General features: G+C 39.1%; 1 protein-coding gene across 14 annotated transcripts in view; it reads right to left on the bottom strand.

Annotated features, from left to right (window-relative positions):
- Positions 1–27431, bottom strand: part of TPD52L1 (TPD52 like 1) — a 109496-nt gene that overhangs the window by 52993 nt on the left and 29072 nt on the right. Inside the window, exon 1 of one of the 14 annotated variants that reach the window (XM_055392057.2) lies at positions 6512–6574. The exons of the other annotated variants lie outside the window; for them this stretch is intronic. The gene's annotated coding sequence lies outside the window, so the exon portion shown is untranslated. Of the gene's footprint in view, positions 1–6511; positions 6575–27431 lie in introns of those variants that run through there. 14 annotated transcript variants of the gene reach the window in all.

The following is a 27431-nucleotide window of genomic DNA, read 5'->3' as shown; positions in this document are numbered from 1 at the left end:
TTCCTCTGAGCTCCCTTAGGTCATTTGTGAGTTCATTCGTTCATTCATTCATTCATTCTTTTAACGAACACTTATTAAGAATCTATTAAGTGCTATGCAGGTCTCTGAGCTCACTGGAATTTATAATTCGGCCTGGCCTGAGGCCTGATTATTTGACTTCTCCTGAACGTCCGTAAGCTTTCTCTTTATCCTAAAAATAAGCCTCATTTTTCATTGGCACTAGCCTGAATGTCATGTTCTTTTTTTCAAAGAAGAGCTCTGAGTTAAACAGAGACTAATAATATCATAGAATTCAGGCAAAAGAGAGATCATTATGAACTCTCTATCAAGTTTCATCTCTATGTCTTCAATGACTTGCCATGACCCCAAATTAAATTAATTAAAAATTCAATAAATTATTTGTTGCCCCAATCTGGCTTCCTCTAAGCCTGCAGAGGTCACTTTGTCTTCTGTAGTTTTTAAGATCTTGTCTGCAATAAATGATCTAGGAGTCTAAACCATACCTGCACAATATGACAGTTTCCTTCTTTGCTTTCCCTGAGCCCAGCCCCCTTCACTCTGAAGAGGGCCAGGTGTGGGGCACTAGTGAACAGGCCACACAGTGCCCCCAGCACAACTCAACACAGCGGCATTGTTAAGGCATTTGGACTCTCTGAGACAGATGGAACTGTAGCTACCAGTTGTTGGTCTGTGGTCTCTATTTGGATTCTGAAGATAGGTCTGGTAATTAAGATGTGGCCTTTCAATAGTTTACCTGGAAACATTCTCTACATGCATAGAGAGAAGTTCAGGGATGCTGGCTCAACCACAAGAGCCAGAGACCCTTCTGGGACTATAGTGAATATCCTTGGAGAGACCAATCAGGAATTTCCTGGAGGTGAGGGTACAGGACTGGTTTCCCGGAGTCTCCTGAAGCTTGGCATAGACCTCATGACTGTGGGCTTGTCTTTAAGCTATGTTCGTCTTCATCTGCCCTGAGAAATGCCAGATGGGCGTTCTCTACTCTAATGTTTGAGGCTGAGTTCAATGTGCCTGGCCCTTCATGGCTAGGGCCTCCTGAGAGCATAGGCCACGCTGGAACCCATGGTTTCATTTGGGTCATGTGGCCATAGATGGCAGCCAAGGGTTATATGTCTCCAAGTTGATGATAGCAGTCACTAGGGATTAAGCCTGAAGTCAAGGACCTAAAACAAGTTGGGCTGCCAGTATCAGAGATCAAGGCTGTGTATGGGAAATAAATAAAGCTGTGTCAGAGGCACATGGTAGAGATAAGATTCTGAGACTCTGAAGACAGTGCTCAGCATTGCTTGCCTCAACAAGTCAGCATAGGCTTCTACAGCTTTGAGCTACACCTTGGGCCTGCTGGCTTATTCCTGCCCTAGGGATTGAAAGGTTCTCTTCACTGGTGTGAGGGCTCAGGACCCAGACTCTCCCTGGGAGTGCTGTCACCACACAGCACTCTCTCAGCACCTGGCCCACTCTCAGGCATTTGCGACTTTTTCTCCCGGGTTATGTCTATTTGATTACGTGTCTTACCTCCCTTACTACAATGTTAGCAACTGAATGGTAGAAAATCAGTTTTGTTCACCTTGAAACCTCCACATGTCCTAGCATGAGGGTGTAAGGGCAGACCACAGCTAAAGGCAAACGTACTCACTGTGCCTGGAGCCACCAATAAGAAAATGTCTCTAAAAACAGTAACCCAGGATCAGCCACCTGACTGTCATACTAAAGTGTGCAAAAAAAAAGGCATTAGTTGATAACAAATGTCACAAGACTGCAAGGGTGATGCTCCCTCCTCCACCAATCCCTTCTGGGAACTATCCATCCTTCTTATAGGAAGAGTTGCTTGCATCTTCTCTTTCAGATTGATGTCCTCTGACAGATAGCAGTTTTACTCCTCTTCCCCAGGCCCTAATCCTTTTTCCTCTGTCCTAGGAAACTATCTTAGATGACTGTGTTTATTCCTCCTTATCCCCAGCTGAATCCTAGTAACATGGATAAAGAATTGCTATCAGGCTACTCTTTGTTGCTCTCTAATGATATCTTGGCCTTGAGAGAAGTTAATGAGGGACTCAAGACCTTCAATTGCAACCAAGCAGTATAATAATCTACTGTTCTTAAACTTCGTTGAGTTCTTCTCTATGAGTCATGCCCAAATGTATCCTGAAACTCAGACAAAGGATCTGCCCTGACTCTGAAACTATATTGAAAAAGGGATAACTGCTGCTACCACTGCAGGAACTTTCTCGAAGCAGCTGCTCAGTTACTTCTCTTAAGGGAAGAAGTGGAATAAATATGTGTGTTTCTTTTTAACCGCATGCTATGCTCCAGGTGTGTTACATATCTTATGTTGCCTCGTCCTCCCCAGAAACACATTAGGCAGGTGGCATCAAGCACTATAAAGGGTCTGAGATTTTGCTCAGCTTGCAAACTAACATGTTAGTCCGCAACAGTGCCATGGATTCTGGCAGAAGATTCCAGACTCCTAGATCAGAGACTCATGGCACAGCAAATAGCACGAACATTGTGTTCCAGTGGGTTCCCCTTGCTACCAAGTCCCATGGAGGGTGAAATGGAGGGACCTAGGTGGATACTGCACAAGCAATGGGTTTGCATCTCAGGTGAAGAAACCTGGGCTCAGGGAATCTGAATCTTTTCTAATAGGCAGTAAGCAAACCTTTGCTCTGGAGGAAGAAGCAAAACTGACTTCTGCTCTAGAAAGAGACACTGTCTCTGTCTTCCAACGTTTTTCACTATAAAGAAATTTGAATGGATAGTCCAGAAAAAAGACCATCAGTGTCTCTGCTTACAAAATGTGTAGAAACAGAAGAGATCTATGGAGAATCGTCTTCCATAGGTGGCATTTCCTCATTTTCCAAAAAGGAAATGATGGTTCAGAAAGTTAAAGAAATTGCCCAAACTCACATAACTGATGAGTGGTGAACTTGAGATTTTAATGCAAATCTGTTAGGTTACAGAATTCATGCTATTTTGACTTTACCACAACACCTCATGCAGAAATTTGACAGGAACTGAAATCTCCCAATCCCACTCAAGACTCCATCTGGGCTTACTGAATGCCTAAGCCTGAGCTTTAACAGCTGCAGTTTCCCCACATCGACCACTAGGAAAGGTCCAGGGTGGCTTACGTCTCCCAAACTCTTTCTGATAGGACTTGATCAACCAATGTTTGTTGAATTAATCCCCTAAGACAAAAACAATCAAGTCTTCTTGATGCTCTTTTCATAATATCTGTGATGTTTGTTTGTCAATAGCAAAAAATAGTTAATGTTCTTGATGCATTGACTCCAGGAACTTCCTTCACTGAGCAAACTCCCAGACTGCATGAGGAAAAATAAATAACCCTTTAATTTTCATCGCTATATGACAGTGATTTAGGGGTTTCATCACTACATGCTCACACTACTGAAGTCTTAGCCAAATTTCATCTTCCTGCTTGTATTCTTTTTCTCCACCACCCAATCTCCACAACACTGAATATTTTGAACACATTGCTTTCAACATGCCAAAACCCTGTTCAAAAAACATTCAATGGATGGATTCTCCATTGCTTCCGGCGTAGATTTGAAAATTCTTATATAATCATTCAAAGTCCTCCATAGCTGGCTGTAAGTGGTGATTCCACCTAGACTGCCTGTGATGTCCCTACCAAAGACTCTAAGCCAGGTAGGCTGTCATACACAGCATTCCTCAGTCATGTTCTATTCAGTCCTAGCTTTTAGTGCCATCTGTCACTCTAGAAAACCTCTTTTTCCTCTGTTTCTCTTGTAAGAATCCTACCAAATTGCCAACAGCACTATAATAATGAGTATCATGTTCTGTGCCTTAATTTGATCTAAAATATTTTTTCATCTCATTATATATATACAAAATATTATATACATTACTAGATACCTTACCACTATATACTATATATCGTATAAATGACATTACAAATTGCATTATAAATTGCACTAAGACACATAATATTACCTATTACTATAATTATGGTTAAACACTTTATGAAGAAAATATTTCAGACACCGTCCTCTAAATATTTATTGTCCTTCTGAAAATATAAAGAACACATGAGTCACCACTATTAATAGTACTGTTTTCTAAAGCTTTGGTTTCATTAATAATGTGGCTAAAAAAAGAAATTATGTCTGTAATGCTCAGCCTGAGAATGTACTAATCAGTTGACTATAGAAAGAGCTTAGAAGATGCTTCTGAAGTTGTAGCCGACTACATTAAACATCTTTTTCTTTTTTTTTGTTATTAAATGTGCTGCTTAGGTGACAATCCAAATAGTTAGATGCTGATTAAAATGGACTCTAGTCTCAAAAGAAACATTTGCGGCTGTCCAAAACCTAACTTGGGCTAAAAATGGAAGTGACGTGCTGTTACATATAGAGGTCAACAAATATATGGAACTCTTTCCTTCCCTTTCTCATTCTTCCATATGTACAAGGTGGCCATCTTCTGACTGCCAGGAAAAATATACCATTGATACAATAATCTCAGGTTAACCATGTATTATTAAGTCACCAAAATTCAATGTAATACTAAAGATAGCAGAAAGTATATGGTACCCAACAGTTAACCAAGTACCACATGGTCCTAAAGGGTGCAGAGTCTTCCAGGAGCTCAAACCAATTAAAGGTTTCAGGAATATACATAAGCCTAAATTATTATCTCTGTGGCCAAGACCTAAGCAAGGACTCCTATTCACCTCCAGAGGCAAGAATCTCAGAGAGCTTGAACTGGCTGCTTTTACCCAAGGCCTCTCTGGTCCCATCCCTAGCTTGTGCCTATACAGTATGCTCTTGAAGGCACTGGAAGCTGTGGAAATTTGGAGTAATGGGAAGGACCATCTAAGGTGACACTGTTCAGAAGCGTGGGAGTGGCTGGCTTGGGACATCATTTCACTGGGCTAACTACAGAAAATGTCCCTGCATTAAGACCCAGCTTTCATTACCATATAAGATCAGCTGGCCATTCAGGTCGGGGTCACCAAGTTGGCTGCATATTTGAGACATATCATATTCCAAGCCTTCACCTGTGTTTTCTTAGGTTCAGAAATTGTATCCCATCAGTTTACACAATGGTGATTAGCCTCTTGGATGACAATTTCTACTAACAAATCTGCTGGGAGATTGGTTTGACTAGTAGACCAAATACCTTAAGGTAAATTCTGTGCTCTCTTTCCTTCCTCAGAACAAAATCTACTTGAAAAACCAAATGAACAGCAAAAGATTATTTGCTAAACATTGTGGAGAATAAAGAGTCAGGTGACTTAATATTGAAGCACTTACTATGCTGTATTTTAATTCCACAATTCATTGTCTTTTTCTTCCTCTAGATTGTTAGATGCCCCATTCTTTGTATCACTGCTTCCTTGTTCATACTAGGTGTTCAATAAATATTTGGGGAATAATTTAATTAGCTATCATGCCCTTACATTTGTACTATTCAAATGCCTATAAATTAAATCTGATAGGCCTGGCGCAGTGGCTCACGCCTGTAATTCCAGCAGGGATTACTTTGGGAGGCCGAGGTGGGTGGATCACGAGGTCAGGAGATCGAGACCATCCTGGCTAACACGGTGAAACCCCGTCTCTACTGAAAATACAAAAAATTACCCGGGCGTGACGGCGGGCGCCTGTAGTCTCAGCTACTCGGGAGGCTGAGGCAGGAGAATGGCGTGAACCCAGGAGGCGGAGCTTGCAGTGAGCCGAGATCGCCCCACTGCACTCCAGCCTGGGCGACAGAGTGAGACTCCGTCGAAAAAAAAAATAAAAATAAAAAATCTGATAACTAGCCAGGGAAGCACATTTCTTCTTAAAGTGTTGAATATAAAATAACCAAGACTTGCAACCAATGCAATGACCATTAACAAGGGTAGCAAATAACACGTGCTAGAGAAGTAACAATCAGCACGCATCAGTATACCAGCTCTACTGGAACCATCACTCCATTTTTGTTAATGCATTTTGTTCCTTCAAGGACTACATTAAGCCAGAGTCTAGCTTTCATTCTATCAATGTTCTGCTTGAGTTTATACCTTTATATGCTCAGGTAAAACAAATGCTAAATCCACACTTTCTCAGGAAAACAATAAGTAAGTACAGTGAAAAAGATCAAGATGAATCAGGCTCTTCATTACATTGCAGGTAACACTAGAATGTTAGTTCCACTTGGTAATTAAAGACACCTACAGCAGAATCTTATCCGCCATCCTGACAAGTTGAAAACTGATGTATATCTGGGACTATTTGCAGGAGAAAGGTGTCTCCTCATGTCATTAGGACATAGTTGGGTTATATGTTCTAAGCTCCACCTTAATTTATGTTGTTTAGAATATATCAGTAAAAGACAGCTCTACTTGACTGTGAATATTATTGAAATTGTTTAAAAACTGTTTTAGAAGTAGGTCAAGGGAACAAGTATAGAAGACATCAGGTTTTCTACAATGAAAGCCAGAAATACAGAAACTTAGGTTCCTTACAGATGGGGTGGTTCCTCCAGGGTCTGTGTAGAACTTCACTCCAGGGGAGCCAACTGGATTCTCAACCAAAGAGTGAGCTGCTCAGCCCTAAGCTTTTATTCCTGACCTGAGGTCATGTGGTCTTATGCACACACCAAGGGTTTCTGCTGTGTCATTAGCATTTCAGTGACCAAACTCAAAACCATGCAGACAAACAGCAGCTCTATTTTCAATGAGAAGATGTAAAATATGTGTCACAAATATCCTCAGCTCCTCCAATTTCCTACATTTCAAATATAAGATTAAAGCATTTGGGATACTCTTCCTATTTCAAACCATTATTTGTACTCTTGAAAGGGACTGTTTAATACACACAAAATAGATGCATTGTGGGTAACACTACAAGCAAGATCAAAACAACCCCCGCCAAAAAGTCACAAGAACACAGCAGCCACAAATTTGTGAAGGAAAAACTAAACAAATAGTTATGCAAAAAAACAAACAAAAATATAGTTAATATTCCTGATGGATAGACTCCAGGAACTTCCTTCTGTGAGCAAACTCCCATAGTGTATGAGGAAAAATAAAACTATTGCAGAAATGGGAATAGACAAACTAAAAATAACCAGACCATCTAAACCTTTAAATCGTCCTTCTCTCTGTATCCCACCCTCATTTCCCAACACTCTCCCTGACCACACAAACACATATTCAAATTCACATTTCGTGGAACTGGGAAAAGGAAGCCAAACCCGACAAGATAAACCTCCACTGAGAAGCCAAGGTGGGTGGATCACCTGAGGTCAGGAGTTTGAAACCAGCCTGGCCAACATGGTGAAACCCCATCTCTACTACAAGTACAAAAATTAGCCAGGTGTGGTGGTGGGCGCCTGTAATCCCAGCTACTCAGGAAGCTGAGGCAGGAGAATTGCTTGAACCGGGGAGGCAGTGTTTGCAGTGAGCTGAGATTGGGCCACTGCACTCCAGCCTGGGTGACAAGAGCAAGGCTCCGTCTCAAAAAAAAAAAAAAAAAAAAGATAAACCTCCAAATTTAACACTCAGCCTCCTTACATTTTTCGCCCTAAGCAAAAAGGAAAACAGTCTCACTTATTATATTATAAGAAAACTCCAGGGTAATAAATTATTCTGAATTCAAGCTCATTAATAAAAAAGTCACTCATTTCAATTAAAATGAGAAGTAATCTCTTCTTCTTCTCCTTCTCCTCCTCATCCTCCTTCTTCTCACACCATCAAAAATAGACCAGAGAACTGATTTTCCACTCATTTCTTTGGTTAGCTGAGTAGCTGCGAGGCACCCAAGCTAGAGTTGAGGGCTCTGGGACCAGTTTCTCATCTCCTTCAACTCCTGAGGGAGTGAGGTGAACACGACCTGTGCATGCCTTGAGCTTCACTGGACAGGATACATTCCATTTTAGGTCATTCCTTAAAGGCTCACTGATCTTATAAAGTGCTGAGTCATCTTTTAGAGCTAGTTCAGGAAAAAATTTCCTTGGCAATGGAAGATATTCACTATGAACACAAAGCAGGACAAAATGTAGCTTTTTTTTTTCAAGGCATGTTTAAAGAAAGGGATAGATAGTAAGAAAGACTTCCTCAGACAGGCCTGAGATTTTTACAGTGCTCTAATCTTTGCACAACTTCAATGCAAAGGCGAGGGTTAGAGAGCGATGCCATGATGCAACCACAAACACATCAAGCCTGGGCCCATGCCTACTGGGACTGCAGCCAGATTCAGGGGCCTGAACATTCAAAAAGCATTGGTCAGACGTATAGACAGTCTTCCCTTTACTTTAAGCAAATCGGTTCAGTAACATTCACATTTCTTCAATGTCTCTTATCAAATCTTTAGCATTCCAAATAGCTACTACTGACAATGCCCAGGAAAAAAATCCTTTTTCCTTCTGAAATCTGAGCAGCAAAATAAATGCTAAAGGAGATGGAAATATGTGTTTCTGAGTCATGACATGTTGAGCAAGAATAAAATATGCAAGAATTAGAAAAGTTTCACTCAAGTCACAGACAAGAAAATGCAATGGTGAGATGAAATATGAAAAGACACTTATCCTCACCAGCAATAGGGAAAGCACAAATTAGAATCACAGAGATACTGTTTTTCATCTAAGATATTTGCAAAGAAGCCAAAATGGGATAAGAGCCTGTGTTGGCAAGATTGTGAAAAAATGGATCCTTTAACCACACATTGTTGGCTTTTGCACTGTGACACCTGATTGGGAGAGCCTTTGACACTGCCATCCCACTTTTGAGAATCAATCTTACAGAAAAAAAGGTGGAAACCTAAGGAGAGAGTATAAATCATTGTTGGTAGTGGTAGAAAACTACAAAAACCTAAACGTCCATCAGTGGGGCACCAGTATTCAAGTATAATATACCCACACTGTATACTATTTTTCAGTTATTAAAATTTGTGAAAATAAATATAATGCAAAAGCTGTTGCAACCCCCAAAGCACTTTAAGCCTTGAGAAAGATGTGACTGTGATCTGAGTCACATATGGTTATAATTTCTGTTTCTCAGATTATACATTAACTCACTTTCTTATTTTTCTTGTTCTCTACAATGGCTAGAGATAATTAAATGTCCAGGACAAAAATCTCCCGCCTTCTTAATGACCCTTGCTATAGATTGACTTCCTCTTTGGTACCTTGCTTTGCTAAGACCACATGACAGAAAACCCATGACTACTATGCCCTCTGTAATGAATGTTAAATGTAACTTTTCCAAAAAGAAATGCTGCCTATAAACCAATCAAATTGCTGTAACTATGTGCCAACCCTGTCTGAAAAATGAAATATGCTAAAAACTTCCCTGTTTCTGACTATATAAATGAAACCTTAATTTCCCTACTTTAGAACGCTGACTCCATTCCTTTGGAGTTGGCATGTTTGAGTTGGCCATCCTCACAATATGCACTTAAATAACCTCTCCTTAAATTGGATTCTGACCTTTCTGACTACCTTAGGTTGACAAAATAATGAATTGGATTGACATGTATTGACTAGGAGGAATTTTCATTGTATATTGTTGAATGCAAAAATCAAGTTGCTGCGTCATATTTGCATCTGCACCATTTGGGGGAGGAATAAAACACCATTTTTATGTGAACATGAATGTCCATGCATTTGTATGAGCATTGAGAAAGTTGAGAAAGGATATGCACCAAATCGTTAATGTTGGCTTCTGCAAAAGGGTGAGGTTGGACAGGGAGAAGATGATTCACTCTGTTTTATATTCCTCTGTATTACTTGACTGTTTACAATAAGCACGTATATAACTGCTAATTTTTTTAAAATTTGTATTTACTTGCTCTGGAGATAAATGACTACTGAGGAACATTTAAAAATTAGGACATGCTAAATTATTCAAAAAACCATGTATATCTTTTGTCTCTAGTTCCTGAAAACATTTCCAATATTTCAAATAGATTCTTTACAAAGAAAATACCTATGAAAATCTGTTTGTGGCTAGTGCAATTATAGACAATCTTGAACACATTTTTTTAACAACTGACTGAATCTAGAGCTATTTTTTTAATAGATCAAACGATCTTAAGAATTCATTAATGCAATTCATGGCATGCTGAACATAAAAGCAGGAAGAGGCCTATGTTCTCTTTCAAAATCCTTCCCAGATGGCAAACAAAGCTCAAAAATGAAAGTCTGCAAATAAGATGACTGAAAGAGGGGCTTAATAATCAGTGGCTTTGAAAATGCATGTTCCCTTTTTAAAAGGTGACTTTTCAGAAGTTTAGCACAGTAAAGCAACTGTGAAAGGTAGCAATGACCCTGTGTCCCTGCTTACCCAGTCTAGGCAATGAGGTGATGAGCCACTAAGGAGGCTTCCCCTAATGTAATGGAACAACATGGAAATACAATGAAAGTCAAGCTTTAAAAGGTGCTCTATGACTCCAAAGCATTTTTATGTATTTTCTGCATTTTTATGACCTAAGTAATTTTTAATTTTTCACCACCTTATTTCCTATAATTTGTGCTATAAGTGCTCAATTCTAGCACATTTAATTTGTATATTGCAGGCAAGCTAAACTTAATATCTCCTTTACTTTTATTTTGATTTTTTTTGAGATGGAGTTTCGCTCTTGTTGCCCAGGCTGGAGTGCAATGGTGCAATCTTGGCTCACTGCAACCTCCGCCTCCCAGGTTCCAGCGATTCTCCAGCCTCAGCCTCCCAAGTAGCTGGGATTACAGGCATGTAGCACCACGCCTGGCTAATTTTGTATTTTTAGTAGAGATGAGGTTTCACCATGTTGGTCAGGCTGGTCTTGAACTCCTGACCTTAGGTGATTCTGCCCGCTGCGGCCTCCCAAAGTGTTGGGATTACAGGCGTGAGCCACTGCGCCTGGCCTCTTTTACTTTCATTTGACTGAAAATAATTATCTCTGTACACAGAATTTAACATGTGACTTTTTCTTGATCCTACATGATATGCAAATATCAATAATTATTTAGTAAATCATACAAGTCTAGCAAAACATTTTTTATACTACATTATTGGTAAAAATTAAAATCAACAAAATCCAGCCTTAGGTCCTTCAGTCTATTGTCCAATAACAAATCGAGTCATTAGAATTAAGTCAAAACCACAAAAACCTTTTACTTTCTCTTGAGAATCAAGGAAGACTTTTCTCTCACAAGAATCAGATTTTGTTTCATAGCAGGGTTTAGATTCTATAGGCTTTTTGTCCTTTAAGTGCTGGTAGAGGTCAATAATGTTAATATGTTAACATGTTCTTATTCCTAAGGATGAAGGAAATCAGCTAAACTCATCTCATCTTGCTATGACCATTTCGCCGGGTTTCTCAGCCTCAGCACTATGGAATTTCAGGTAGGGGAACTCTTTGTTGTGATTGTAGGGAACTGTGTGTTCACTGTAGGATGCTCAGCAGTATATCTGGCCTCTGCCAACTAGATACGAGTAGTACTTATCCCGTAAGTTGTGGCAATCAGCGCTGTCTCGAGACATTGCCCGTTTCCAAAATTGAGCCATTGACAACACATTGAGGAAGCTCTGCTCATCAGACACAGAGACAGCTGCATGCTCATAATTTTGGCTGACACTTGTGTTCACAATGTGTTAGGCACTGTGCCGAAGATTTTATGCACATTATTTCATACACATCCCTAATTTATAAAGAGGAAAATTGACGTTCACAGAGAGAAAGTGGTTGAGCTGGGTTTCCCTGCTTTTTCTATACTCAGGTGACCAATAACTTCCATGTGTCCTTGGCACTCTCAGCTTTGGAAGCTGGTCATGTGTTTGTGGTCACCTGTTTGTAAATAGATCTCTCTTACCCCATGCATGCAAGTATGTATGCAGGGATAGAACTGGGTATAACTCTACCCAAATGAGTAAAGATGGACAATGAAGGAAAGGACTTTGAAATTCTCCCATCTCTAGTAAGTAGCTGAAAGTCACTTATCACTATAGGTTTCCAACGCTATACAAGATGCCTGTGAAGACAATAGACACGGAAGACTCAAATTGCCTGAAAGGGTTTAGAGCACTGTAAGAACCTCCCAGTATCTGATGGCCTCTTGGGTTGTTCCTGCTGTAATCAGGAAACTAACTGCAGACCTCTGTCCCTGAAGGTAGACAGAGCTTCGGCTCCTTCTCTCAGAGGGCAAAGCAGAGTTCAAGATCACACTCAGATCAGCCAGAGTGCCCTGGTCTTGGCTTGAAGCCCAGGGTACAATCCTAGTTCCTGGTAGGGCTTTGACTGTGTTGACCTTCCCAGATCCTGGCTGCTTCTTATTTAACTGGAGCCAAGGACTCACTCAGAAGTTCCAGGGCTAACCAATCCCTTGGCCTGCCTCATACTGACCTTGAGCTGCAGCATTTACCCAGCCTTTCCTGAGTGAACTCCAGCAGTGAGCTGCTATTAATCACATCCTGTTGTAACATCCCCTGCCTCCCTTTTCCATTTCCTTTTCTCTGGAGACACTAGCACCTGTGCTGTTTCAGGTAATGGACACCCAGATGCCTCTTTTAGACTCTGAAAATTGGATGGGGCAACCCCTCACCTCTGAGGCTTAGTGGGCTGTTATTTTACAAATAACATGTTTGTATAACTGATTAGTACTTTATATTATATTCCACCTTGGGTGAAAAATAGACTTTGCTTAAAAAAAATCCTTCTGACTGTTCTTCCTCTTAGAGTTCTAAACTCTGCACTTTTCAAAAGAGTCTGTACTTTTGGGCCTAGCAAGCAGAAAGAGGAGAGTGTCTCTTGATCTGGGGGCAAACATTTCCCTAAAATTCTCCTGGTAGAAAAAGAACTCAAAATAGAAGTGAAAATGAGTTGCCGAAAAATAAGAAAAGTTATATTTCTTGCCCTTCTGAGTTTGTGAACTCACTGGATACCTGCTTGATATTGAACTACATATGTGGTGGATATGTGCAGATTAGAACTATTAAATTAGATTATAGAGAGAACAGACCTACCAAGATGAAAACGTAAAATCATTCAAGGGATTGGAAGGTCAACATGATAACACATAAAACAGATTTTCATCTGGAAAAGGGACATCTCTAGAGACTGTTCATACAAGGAGGCTTATTCAAAGGGAAAGAACAGCCAGCTCTTTTCTCAGCAAGCAAGAAGGCTGGGCTAAAATTTCAGCAAGCATGATTATGAGTCTGTTTTAGGGGATACTTTCAGGTTATAAATTAAATGTAGCTCTCCGTGGTATAGAAAAGCTTGGGAAAAATCTTTTCTGACAACCCCAGTGGGAGACTCAGGACATGATTATTCTGATGAAAGGCACAGATCCGGCCAGATGTCTCTGAGTAGTTTTTCTTTTCTTTTCTTTTTCTTCCTGCCTAATGATCTAGGAATATGACTACACTTTTGATACTATGGGAGAGGAATTCCAATGCTGGATCTGCAACTAATTGGCTCTGAGCAAGATTCTTATTCACTCTCACCCCCATACCTCATGTATAAATAAGGGTGACAGCATGTCATACTTATAAGTCCGCAGACACCATGGTGATGAGTGAGGTGGAGAGTCTAAGAATAGTCTGATATCAAATACAGGGATGTGAGGAAAAAAGAAAGTTCTATTTTCAAGGAAATTTGCTACACAATTTGAACAGAATCTGATAAACACCAAAGTATATATTATAAATAAAATAAGCATTTCTTTGCAAGTTATTAAATGTCATGTGCTTTATATAAGCTAACAGAAAACATAATTCAATAACTTTTTAATGTAGTCCATGTCTTAAAAATAATTTGGCGATCATTGGTCTTGTGTTGAGACAGGAGCCACGATAATAATTATTTAGACTTTTTTGCATTTGCAGGGCACATGCCAAGAGTTGTTTATACATTACAACTATAATTAAGCTTTTACATTAATGAAGCAGTAATTAAAACTTTGGAACTGCCCCAGGTGTTTCTGTGGCTAATGTAAGCTCATGCTTGATCTTATTTTCTCTCTGTGGCAGTCACAAGGCTTAAGGATATGGGATGAGGGTTTAAAAGAAAGTATAAACAATTTTAAAAACAGCTACAACTTTGGAAGCTACAGAAAGCTTATCTTTCCTTGTTTTCCTGAGTCTTTGATGATTAATACATTTAGAGCCAAGTTTAAGGGCATCACTCCAGTCCTACTGAATTAGAATCTTTGAGGTTAACCTTGCACATCTGTGTTTTGTTAATCCCCACTGGTGACACTGATGGGCAGCCAATGTCAAAACCCACTGATTTTAAATAATATAGTATGATGTAAGGGGCATTACTGTGAGCTCAGCACTATTCTAGGTCCTGGAGATACAATGATTATCAGAGCAGACAGGGCCTCTGCTCTCCTGAAGCTTAAGAGATGCATATGATGAGCAAGTGGGCAACAACTGGCCTGGCTGTGATAGTGCGAACAGGGCACTGTGATGGAGTGACTGGAGACAGGCTTTGTCACCATGCAAGACCAACAACGGTCTGAGAAGTTGCAGAAAGCCTCTCTAAGATGGGTCAGTGCACTTGGCCTTAAGAAGAAGTTCCTATGTGACATTGCAGAATAAGAGATTTCCAGGGAGAAGTAACAGCTAGGTCAGATGCCCTAAGGGTAAAACCTGCTTGGTACATCAAAGGATCAAAAAGATGCCTGTTGACTGGAGCAAGACAACAGTGCAATTTGTTCAGTATCATCAGAGAATTTCACGTAAGTGCCTTTTCCATAGATCTAAAATTTACTTAATCTTATACCACTCAAAAATTTACTCATTTTATATAAAACCTTTCTCTCATGGATGGGTGACACTAAATGCATAAGATATGCTTCTTACTCTCAAAGGACTTAGAGGTCCACAATGTACCCAGTGTGAAAATAAATATGATTTAAAAGCTGTTGGAACCCTGCAGACACTTTAAGCCTTGAGAGAGATGTGATTGTGATCTGAGCCACACAGGGTTGTGACTTCTGTTTCTCAGATTATAGAACAACTTGTTTCTTATTGTTCTTGTTCTGTACAATGACTAGAGAGACTCAAACAACAACAGGGACAAAAACCTGCTGCCATCTTAATGACCCTTGTTACAGATTAACTTCCCCTTTCTTGTCCTGCTTTGCTTAGGCCAGTTGACAGAAAACCCATAACCACTATACCCTCTGTAACAAATGTTATATGTATCCTTCCCAAAAAGAAACACAGCCTATACAACCAATCAAATTGCTGCAATTGTGTGCCAACTTTGTCAGAAAAATGTTGTAATCCTGCTAAAAACTCCCTGGTCTCTGACTATATATAAATGAAACTTTAACTTCCCTACTTCGGAACGCTGACACCATTCCTTTGGAGGTGGTGTTTACAGGTGGGCTATCCTCAAACTCTGCCCTTGAATAAACTCTCTTTAAGTCAGATTCTGACCCTTTTGATTATTTTAGGTTGACACCAACTAACTATAAATAAGAAAAGAAAACATTAAATGCTTTAACCAAGGTTTAAACTACGTGCTATTAACACAAATAAGGAATATTTAATTCCAATAGCTGATACCAAAGATCTTCATAGAGGTAATATTGTCTGAGTTTGGTCTTACAAAGTAGGAAGATTTCATTCTCGTTTTGGCAGCACATATATTAAAATAAGATTTAGACAGAGGTAGGGAGGGCATCTTATATGGAAGATCATTGGCAAAGTATCAGGTACGTTAAAAGAACCAAGAGCTGCTTGATTGCCTGGGGTCAGGGTTCCAGGGGAACCTAAGGATAGTATGAAATACGCCAAAAAGGACATTTGGTCCAGATCATAGAGGACGTTGAATTCCATGGTAAGGAGTCTGGAAGCAGTAGAGAAGCACAGATTTTTGAGCAGGAGAATGATGGAATAAGAGATGTGTTTAAGGAAGAAAACACTACTTTCTTGGTGCTGCGATGTATTTCATGAACGACCTGAGGGGTTGTTGAGTTATAAACGGCCTTAACCTTTAAACAAAAAGCTCAGTAATGCTGAGACTGTAGAGTTAATGGTTCTTCTGGAACTTACCCTGCTGTCAGCTGGCATTTCTAATTTATTGCAAACTAGACGCTTCCAAAGGAAATGGAAAAAGTCACACCTAATACTAATCCTATAATTAAGTAAAACAAAAACAAAAACAAAAACTCAAAATCCACAAGTAGTTCCAGTCCACTACTATTAGAAACTAAAAAGCATGGGGCCTTGTCCTTTTATCAGCCTTTTGTTTTTTTAGAAAAAAAACCAAAAAACAAAAAAAAAAAACTATTCAGAAGACTTTTCCACAAAATTCTCTATCTATCTGAATCATTATGATTGAAGAGACTTGATCTACAAATTGAACCATCAGTGTTAGCCTCAAGAAAAGCAAAAACCCATTGGGTTGTGAGCTCCTTGAAGACCCAGGCCAGGGCTTCATGACCACCAAAGCCCCAGCTCACTCTGCAAGGCTCCTAGCAGTTGCTCAATGAAAACCAGTTGCATAATGAATGTATAACAGCTTGCACTCTTACCAACACTGATGCTGGAATTGGGAGAGGAGGACATATATACACACATGAATTAATATATTTGTTTTTCATATATTTTTAAAATATATGCATATATTTTTCATCTGTATGTGTGTTGCATAGGTATGTTTTCATGTATATATTTTCATATTTGTAACAGGCATATGTTTTCCATATATATGGCTATTTTCTGTCCTTCCTCAGCACCCACAGCAGTGTGGTGGCCTGTGAAGTTCTGCCATCACAGAGAGAGCACCAAAGGCAATAATTCACAGAAAAGCTGCTTGGGACTTTTGCAACCATTCTTGAGTCTACTGGTTCTCAGCTATTTTCCCATCCCAATACTCCTGAAGGCTATGGCACACCCATGAGGAACAGTGACTCAGTGTGACAGCAACGGACACACCCCACCCCACCCTACCCAGAAAGCATATCAGAAGAGGGAGAAGGAAAGGATGAGGGAAAGGAAAGGAGAACATAAACATAAGCAGTTTGAACAAAAAAGCCCCAAAGTCCTGCTCTACCCCACCAGGGACAGGTCTTAGCCACAGCCTCCATCCCCCCAACTTGAAAATCGAGTATCATTTAAGTGGCTGGCTTTCAGAGTTAGAGGGGCCTGAATCTAGTCCTAGCAACACAGTTATCAGCAGAGTGATCCCAGTCATCACAGTTAGCTTCTCTATGCTTCACTTTCCTCATCTGCAAAACAAAGATAATAGTAACTATGTCAAATAGCTACTTGGAGGATTAAATGAGACTAAATTGTATAAGCTGTTGGGCACAATGCTTAACACATAAGGATAATAAATAGATGTTAGCAATGATTATTATCAACAACCAGCTCTTATAATTAAATGTTTGCCATGGAGGGCATGGATGCTAATCAAAGCTTCCAAGAAATCAGGTGGGACATTTGTGATAGATCCAGCTGTCACTGGGCTTTATCAACAAGGTATATGTGCAAGTCAGGTGCAGATGTGAGAGAGGTGAGTCCATGTGGGTCCATCTGGGTGCAGACTCAGGCCCGCCACCAAAGCCAACCCGTATGCAGCAACGTGCTTGGTTGGTATTTGGAACCACGACTAATGTTCCCTTTTCTTTCTGGGTTCTTATTAATTCAGAAAAGCGGGCTCAGCCCTAGTTGGAAAGTCAACAAAGGGAACAAAAAACTGATGCTGATTTTCTTAGGAATGAAGATGGGGCTCTCTGTTAAGGTGCTACTTCCTGCCCCAAGACTTGCGGGCAGATAAAATCAAGGGCTCTCTGGCAACAGCACAACCCCTGGTGGCCAGATGATGTCACTGCAGGTTTTTCTCCATTAAAAGAACATAGTATGAATGAGTCACATCACAGTTGCAATTCTGTTTCTCCTCCCCTGCATAGACTATGCTCTAAGCTACCAGCAAGTACATTCGGGGATCCTGCTGAGGCAACACCAGATTTAAAAAAAAAAGAGATTTTTGTTGTTGTTGTTCTCAAAATTCTGATTGCTGCAGATTGAACCCAAAGAACTTTATTCTGCTCAGGTCGGCCGGGTTCTGAAACTCTTGGCATTAAAAGCAGAGTGGGTGACAATCATAAACCTACAGTTAAATGTCTAGTGTCCTGAGTGCCAGGCTCATCAGGAAAACAAAAATTTCCACTTGTAGTCAAAGCCAACCTCAGCCCCTCCCACTATTCTCCTACAACAAAGGCCCTAAGGGAACAGTGAGGAAAGAACGTGGCTTTCTTCCCCCCTGGCATGCTACAGAAGCTATCGTGAAAGCTGGTGACTATTTAGTAGATATGTCAGGGTCCTTCATTCATAATTTTGTTCAAATCTTTTGATCCTACTTAGATTCTGCTTTAGAATAGCAAAGTTCATATGCTATTACACAGTATGAATACTGGCTCTTTTTTATTTCTTCTTGAACTTACCTTGTTAAAAAATAATAATAGTTTGTAATGACAAGGTATGTCAGTGCCCAATGAACAGAAGGGAGGGGAGAAAAAACAGAGGTATCTGAAGGCCACTGATGATAGGGAGACATTCCACAGTTGTTCACGTCTTCCTTTGCTCCCAGCTGTCTCTCTCCTCAGATGATAGGGAGGTAAACATGCTTAGAGTTCATTTGGTCTTACACTCAGAATGTCTGCACCCTGTTTCTCTATTTTGATGAACTATATGCCAGGATAGCCAGCCAAGTAGAAAACACTGCCATTCTTGCACATCTACAATGCTGCACAAGTAACATTTCACAATGGGTAGGTTCCTCTGCACTGTTTCAGTCAGAAGAAAGAATACAATTCACCCAATTTTAAACACATCATTACCCCTTCACCATTTCCTTTCAAAATCAAAGAAAAGGAATTAAGTCCATATTTTGATGGGAGCTGGAAAAAAACATTTGGACTCTCTCTTCATTTAGAAAAGGAAAAGCTGCCCCCTTTCACAGAAACACATCAAGCAAGTGGACAATGAGCGACATACAGGTGCAAATGCCAAAGGACAATTTGTTCTTCTGCAAAATCATTCAGCAGGAAATTGGGCTAAGAGTATTACTGAGAATAAAGAAAGCATGGCTGGAACAAAATAAACAACAACGCAACTCCACAGCAAGAAAAGAAAACCCAAGATCAGCAAGGAATGATTCCACGTAAGAGAGAAATGTTAACTGTAGTTGTGAGGACAAGTGAATTTAAAATCATATTAAGATTCCACATAATGTTATACGATATACAAATCACTATAGTTAATATGTAGAGTCAAGACAACAAGAGTAGATGGTGCCATTGTTACCTTGATGTAGCAACAGAGAATGATATATTCAGTACAACATACTCTAAAGCAGGGGTCCCCAACCCCTGGGCTACATACAGGCGGTTAGGAACCAGGCCGCGCAGCAGGAGGTGAGTGGCAGGCAAGCCAGCAAGGCTTCATCTGTATTTACAGTGGCTCCCCATTGCTTTCATTACAGCCTGAGCTCTGCCACCTGTGGGATCAGTGGCAGCATTTGATTCTCAAAGGAGTGCGAACCCTATTGTAAACTGCACATCGAGGGATCTAGGTTGTTCACTCCCTATGAAAATCTAATGCCTGATAGTGTCACTGTCTTCCATCACCCTCAGATGAGACCACCTAGATGCAGAAAAACAAGCTCAGGACTCCCACTGACTACATTATGGTAAGTGACATAATTATTTCATTATATATTACAATATAATAATAATAGAAATAAAGTGCTCAGTAAATGTAATGTTTTTGAGTCATCCCAAAACCATCCCCCAACCTTGGTCTGTGGAAAAACTGTCTTCCACGAAACCAGTCCCTGGTGCCAAAAGGTTAGGAACTGCTGCTGTAAAGTGTGCTGGGACAGTCTTCATGGCTCTGAGTCTCATGGGTTCCCATCATCAGTTTGGTTGTTGCAGTGACTCCCACAAGCTACCAACTTCAGTACTGTTTTCAGAAAAAAATGACCTAGAACCTAACAGAAAATGGAGCACCAGGGACAACGGTCGGCTTCTTTTGGGTCTGGTCACAAAATTGGGGTCATATTTTGACAGTCCTACAAACTAAGAATTCCTGCCATTCACAAAGTCACAGCTGGTAGAAATTCTTCAAATTATGATCAATATAGTTCACAGAAACTATTTCCAGTGGCACTTTTAGTTACTTTGAAGTTGTCTTCAGCCATAGAAAGACATGGCAAATGTCTTAGAAGCAGATAGCTATATCTATACTTCCTTCTGTCCTAACCACCAACACCCCAATGTTGGTAGAGAATTCTAGTAAAGAAAGGAAAGTGGAAAGGTGAGTTTTAGGGTTACCTATAATTTGACTTGCTGTGTCTCAAAGTACCCTTTTTTGTTATGTGTTTTGTCAAACCTAAGTTATTATTGCTATTGCTTTTACTTTATATTCTTCTCTGTGTGGTGCATACTAAACAAACCTTAAAACACAAATGGCTCAATTTACTTCAAATACTCATGTAAAATAAAATCGAGTTCCTTCAATATCAGATTTGGAACTACTTCAGAGTGAAAAGGAAATAACAATGAGAATAGTGAAAGGAGGCTCATGGAAAAGTACCAAGCAGAGAGAGGTTGCCAACCTTTCCCCATGAGATGAACTCTCTTTTGACAACACCCACACAATCAAAGGCATCAATGTTAATCATTCAGAAAAATAAGTTAGGTTAAAAAAATAAAGTAAATGGCAGGATAGAAAAGCCTTTGTTTTCCTAGTGAATATCTAAAAATGTGTCTTATACACATCTTAAATTAGGTATATTGTAAAAGAGGCCACAGGCAGAGTCCAGTTTCCACTGGCTTTTTGAAATTCTTTGCTCCCAAATCCAGTTAGATATAACACACATCATTTTACTTTGTAGTCAAAGTATGAGCCAGATTTTCAAACACTTCCACTTTAAATGCCTGTACATAAGTCACCTCTGTTCTTATGACCCACACAAATCCTGTATTTAGAACAGTGTACAACTGATCTCTACTGATTATGAAGAATTAAGTAGTCAATATGCCCAACTGGGGTTATTATTATAAAAGAATTTACTTAAGTGTTGCTTAGTTTCATATGGAAATTCTTTTTCCAACTTTACCATATTCTTTTAAAGCCTAAAGGGGAGAGGAATCCAAGAAAGCTTAGGGCAGAGTTGAAATCAACTGAGATGCCTTCTATTTATACCAAGATGACCAGTCTTCTCATGACAGTCCCAACTGTAGGAGAAAAATCGTTAGCTAAGGCATCTACCACAGCAGTTAAAATTTATTTGCCTCTAGCTTAAGCTAATCCTCTAAAAGTATTGCAAGGCTTTGGCCCAAGGTAAACTTAAAACTACCTTAAGGAACCTGCTATCAGAAGGTCTTTCACATAAGCTGACCTTATTGGCATATGTGAAATAAAGTAAAACATGCCTAGGTCTGTATTTGACCTCACTGAGCAACTGTCTCTCCAGTCCAGTGAAAATCTTCTGACCATGGAATGCCATGCATGCCACTTTGATAGGAGTCCTTTGATGCAGTATGTTTTCAAACTGCAGGTCACTACCCCATTTAGTGGGTTACTAAGCCAACTCAGTGTGCTGTGATCAGTATTTTTTAAATGAGATAAAATAAAGTAGACTAGAAGAGAGTAGGAATTGTTTGGAATGCATATAATAAGAACAAGTAACATTTCATAAAATTTTGTTCGTTATTTTATATGCACACACACACAGGCATGCACACACCAACACAACTCAATGTGATATAAAATGTATTTGTTACCCTGTGTCAGTTTTTGAGAAGTCTGAAAACCACTTCTAAGAAGGATATTTAATTTTATTGTTTCACATAATATCTAAATGTTCACATACTACCAATCTATTCCCTCTTTTCAAGAAGGTAAGGGTGGGAGTAAACAGGATGGGTGCACCCACTTTTAGCTACACTAAGAACACAGCTGTGGGAGGAAGAATCAACTCTTACTAGGTGAAGAAGACAGATCCACTGAAGGATAAAAATGTGCCTTTCCACTTGGATAACAAGCTGATGACGTGGATATCTTAACAGAGGAGAGAAGCGCTGTAAAGTTTCCATTTGAGTCATTGGTTTTTTCCAAATATGGTAACTGGTTCCAAAACCTAAGAAGCAGAAGGTTTTGGTGGAGTGTACTAATTAATATATGCTTGGCTAACTATGGGATACTCCCATTCAATAGGTGATGCCATAAAACCAGGACCTCTTCTCAATAGAAACGTCTAAAACAAGATCTCTGTTAATTATTCTTAAATGTAAATGCTCTCCCACTCTCCACCATACCCCAGCTAATGCTGTGTTCCTCGACATCATACAAAAAAAAAAATCTCAGTTTAGTTTCCCAGTGTTTGAGAGGGTAGTTTAACTAATATCTTCTCTTTAAGGGGGGATTACAAATAAAAGCGCATCTGACACTTTCTGGATTTAAAATAAAACAAGATTTCATTTATTCTTTGGCAATGTGTGTGTGTATGTGTGTACATACACATTTACAACATAATTATACATACACACTACAGTATATATAATTATACATACACATACCAGAGTCTCTGCCACTGTTTGACAAAAATGATTTCATATTCTATAAACTCCTCTCCATCTTGTTAATCTTCACCATTCATACTAAGTGTGTGTGCCAAATGTTGGAGTTAAAATTCATTCTTTTAAAAGACTGCTGAATATTTCATGGTAAGCAAATACCGCATGTATTCAAACATTGCTCTTTTGATGGATATTTATTTTATTTTGTTTTTTTCTGAAGAGAGGGTCTGCCTACCCTACTATAATCAGTGCTGCAATGCATAATTTTTGTACATGTATCATTACTTAAGCTAATTTTAGTTCCAGAAGAATTTAAATTTTAATAGCTGTTGCCTGATTATTTTCCAAAAAGAGTGTAGTAATTCATATTTCTACCAGCAAGACATGAAACTACTCTTTCTCTATCCTTGTCAGCAGTTGGAATTATCATACTTTTAATATTTTGCCTGTCCAAGGGATACAGCATAATACCATATTGTTACTTAAATCTGCATTTCCTTAGTATAGTTAAGACTTTTCATACACGGCTGGCCAGTTATTTTTGCTCTTCTGTAAATTACTCATTCAAATTATCTGCCTATTTTTCTATTGCTCTATCAAATTATTAGATTTTTTCATATTGTATTGATATTAATCTGTTAACTGCTATATGCAATGCAATTCTTTCTCCCACTTATTGTTTGTCTATTAAATTTGATGACATATTTTTTCTTGCAAATATTTAACATTTTCATAAAGGATAAAATGCCTATTTTTTTCTTTTGTACCTTTGCATTTCCAATCCCTTGGCTGAAACAGTCACCCCAATTACTACATTGTACTTGATCATCTCATTTTTCTGTGAATATTTACATTGTTTTATAGTTTTTGGTTAAGATTTTAATCTATATAAAATTAACTTTATAAGGCATACAATAAAAGTCACATTTTGAATTTTCTGTGGCTGAGGTCCCAGTTTTCTGCCCCAACTATGTGGTGTCACATAGTGCTTAGGCTATGGTGTCAACGTCACACCGTTTTGATGAAGATGGCTTTATGGTACATATTAACAGCACATAAGGCAATTTCTTCCGCTTATAGTTATCATAACACTTTGCCATGTCTCAGTTTATCCTTCAATAGAAGCTCTAAGAGCACAATCTAATTTCAAAATATCTTTGTTGGGACTTTAACTGAAATTACACTAAATATAATATTAATTAATCTATTCAAGTTTTAAATTTTCCCTGGCTCAATTTTGGTAGTTTATATTTTGCTATACTGGGTTCCTCTGGTCCAGGGTTTGACAAACTACGACCTGCAGGCCAAATCCACCCATGGCCTATTTTCATAAATAAAGTTTGTTGGATCACAGTCATACCCATTTGGTATTACAATGTCTAAGTCTCCTTTTGTGCTACAATGACAGAGTTGAGTGGTTGTGACAGAGGCGGTATGATCCAAAAAGCCTAAATCGTTTACTCTCTGGTCTTTACAGAGAAAGTTTGCAGATCCCTGCTCTAGGTTTAAAAATCTAGTTTCCAGGCCAGCCACGGTGGCTCGTGCTTGTAAGCCCAGCACTTTGGGAGGCCGGGGCAGGTGGATCAGGAGTTCGAGACCAGCCTCATCGACATGGTGAAACACCGTCTCTACTAAAAATACAAAAATTAGCCGGGCGTGGTGGTGCGCATCTATAATCTCAGCTACTCAGGAGGCTGAGGCAGGAGAATTGCTTGAACCTGGGAGGCAGAGGTTGCAGTGAGCCAAGATCATGCCACTGCACTCCAGCTGGGGTGACAGAGTGAGACTCTGTCTCAAAAAAAAAAAAAAAAAATCAAATTTCCAAAAAGTTATACATGGTATTCTCTATCTTCTAGAATTTCTTCTATATTTTGGTTATGTTTGTTTTCTCATTTCTAACTTTTCTCTAGAGAAAGGTTTCAGAGGGGGTTTGTATCTTACCCCAAATTAACTTTTGAATGTATTTATCCATTCTACTATTTTAGTTGTTGCTATTTTCCATTTCATTAATCTCTGCTTCCATCTTTTTAAATTATCTTTTCTTTTGGTGTATTTTTTTTCTAGTTTCTTATGTATCAACTTTTATTATTGGCAGTCTCTCTTCGTCTCATAGATTTTGAAGTGTTCTCCTTTTCATTGTTTTCTAGATAGTTCAGAATTTCATTCTGATTTTATCTTTGTCCCAAGTGTGTTTCTTAATTTCCAAGTTGTTAAAATTTTTGGTTATATTTTAATACTTATTTCTAGTTTTATTGGGCAATACTTAAAGAATGTGGTCTGTAAACGCTCTTTTGAATTTTTCAAGCTATTCTCTGGGCCAAGTACTTGACTAATTTTTCTAAATGTTTCACGGCACTAGAAAGCTAGAGAAAGGACATGAAATTCTATATAAAATTCTGTGATATATACCTACTAAGTCAGTTTCTAAATTGGATCATCAAAGCCTCTCTGTCCTAACCTGTTATCTACTATCTACTCATTAAAATATACCACTATAAAACCGAATTATTAATCAATTCTTCCTGCATTGTGACAGTTTTTAAAAATGCATTTATAGTTGCTGTGTTATTTGGACATGCAAGTTTATGACTTTACAAATTGCTCCTCTTTCTACTATTTTATGCTTTCTTTCCAATACAAGTTGCTCTTAGTGTTTTTATTTTGTTTGCTCTTTGTCTTGTATATTTCTGTTCATCTTTTCACTTCCCTAACCTTTAAGAAATATTGCTTAAAGTATAGTTTTTGTAAGCAACTCATGTGTGTTTTTATTTTGATCCAACACATTCCTAATCTTTCTTTCCATGAGGTATTTAGTCCTTTTACATTTTAATGTAGCAATGGTGCACTTGATTTTTTTTCAGTTTTTTCTTATTTTATATTTACAATTTAGTTTACTTTTTTGGTTTCTCCTCTTTTCCTCTACTATTTGCTGGCTTGGTAGAGTTTCATCTTATTACCTTTTTTTCTCTTGTTAATGTAAATGTTCTATCATTGTTTTCAATTCTATAAGTTGTTACCTTCCCTTCACAAATAATTGTATTAAAATATTCTGAAAACAAAATGCCTAATACTAGGAATCAAATGAAACCAAGTGTTTGTTATCATATGCAAACAAAATACCAACTATTTCTTCCTTCCAGATACTTGCTGGTACATTGCTTCTCCCTCTCTGTGTGGACATACCTGCCTTTGCTGCAAAGTAGCCGGAGACCAAAAGATAACTTTGGCTTGGTCAGTGAAATGCCTTCCTAAGAGATTTGTGAGAGAGCAGCCACTTCTGCTGTTCCTACAGTCAAGCACAGTCTTGGAGGCATCAGTTTTCTGTGGCTGAGGTCCCAGTTTTCTGCCCCTAACTATGTGGTGTCAAAAAAATCCCATCCATTTTGCTAGTGCAGACAGGAGCAGTTATGGAGCCGATGAAAGGAGCCACTGCTTGGTGCCGAGGCAGGTCCTGATGGCAGTGCCTTCCTGATCCTAATAGCTTCTTAATAAGTTGCCATGGTAGCATCAATGTGGGGCCCCAGTTCTGGGAGCAGCTTTGAATTTGAGAGTTGTTCGTGAAAGCTCAGTTTAGAGTCTACTACTTCAGCTGTGCAATGGTTCTGAGGCCCAATTACCATGGCTCTGTAACAAATTCCTTCTTGTTTAAAATAGACGGGTGGATTCCATCCTCTGCAACTGGACCCTGATTGATAGATGCTCTCCCTATCTCCCCATAGAATCTCCAGATTTTACTGAGACAATAATAATTTAATATTTTTAATTTTAGACAAAGTTTTTCTTTCAATATGTCTCTTCTGTATCAAGAATCTATATTTTAGCTCATATCGTATACATTCCCAATCACTATCATAATCCATTTATTCCATTTATGTTTATCCAACATTTCAGTGTCAACCATGTTGCCAGGAATTGGACTTTGTGGAAAAAAGGCTGCTAAAAGTTGATCTCTTTCTTATTGTTTTATATTAGTCACCTTCACAGATTTTATGTTTTCCAGTTCTAATCTCATGTAATCCAGTGATGCTTTTTGTTCATCATTTTCATTAAAAATACTTCCCTTAAGAACCTGGGGAGTCATGAAGAGAAATATGAACTACATCATGTGCTTCTACTCAAGGCCCTTCACGGACTGGGCACTCTTCATCTATCTGTGCTTCTTCTGAATACATATAGCCTATCATTTCATTTCATTTCTTTTTTTTTTCTTTTTTGAGATGGAGTCCCGCTCTGTCACCCAGGCTGGAGTGAAGTGGCACAATCTCAGCTCACTGCAACCTCCACCTCCCGGGTTCAGGCCATTCTCCTGCCTCAGCCTCCCATGTAGCTGGGTTTACAGGCACACACCACTATGTCCAGCTGATCTTTTGTATTTTTAATAGAGACATGGTTTTGCCATGTTGGCTAGGCTGGTCTTGAACTCCTGACCTCAAGTGATCCACCCACCTCGGCTTCCCAAAATGCTGGGATTACAGGTGTGAGCCACCACACCTGGTCTCCATTTCTAACTACAAAAACTGGCTCCAATCTCACCGCTCAAAAGTTCTCCTGCATAGCCCTGTCCCAGGCTGGCCACACTGAAATCTTCTGGGTGATTCAGTGTTCTTCATGCATTTTTAATGTTGCTTTTATTCTTTTCATTCCTACTTATTGTATAAAGACTGGTCATATTGGAAATTCCTCAAAAAAGGGGAATTTGTCTTTTGGCTGTCCTCACAGTTTATAATACTGTGACTGGAATAAAGGACTCAAAAAATAACATTGCTTGCATTCGTAATCCCCACCATCTATGTGTGTGTGAATTCATATGTGATATGTAAACACACAGTAATTTTTAAATACTTGGCACACAAGCTGCTTAA

This window comes from Gorilla gorilla, chromosome 5, assembly GCF_029281585.2.
Source record: "Gorilla gorilla gorilla isolate KB3781 chromosome 5, NHGRI_mGorGor1-v2.1_pri, whole genome shotgun sequence".
Lineage (NCBI taxonomy): Eukaryota > Metazoa > Chordata > Mammalia > Primates > Hominidae > Gorilla > Gorilla gorilla.
This window is presented reverse-complemented; position numbering and strand designations above follow the sequence as displayed.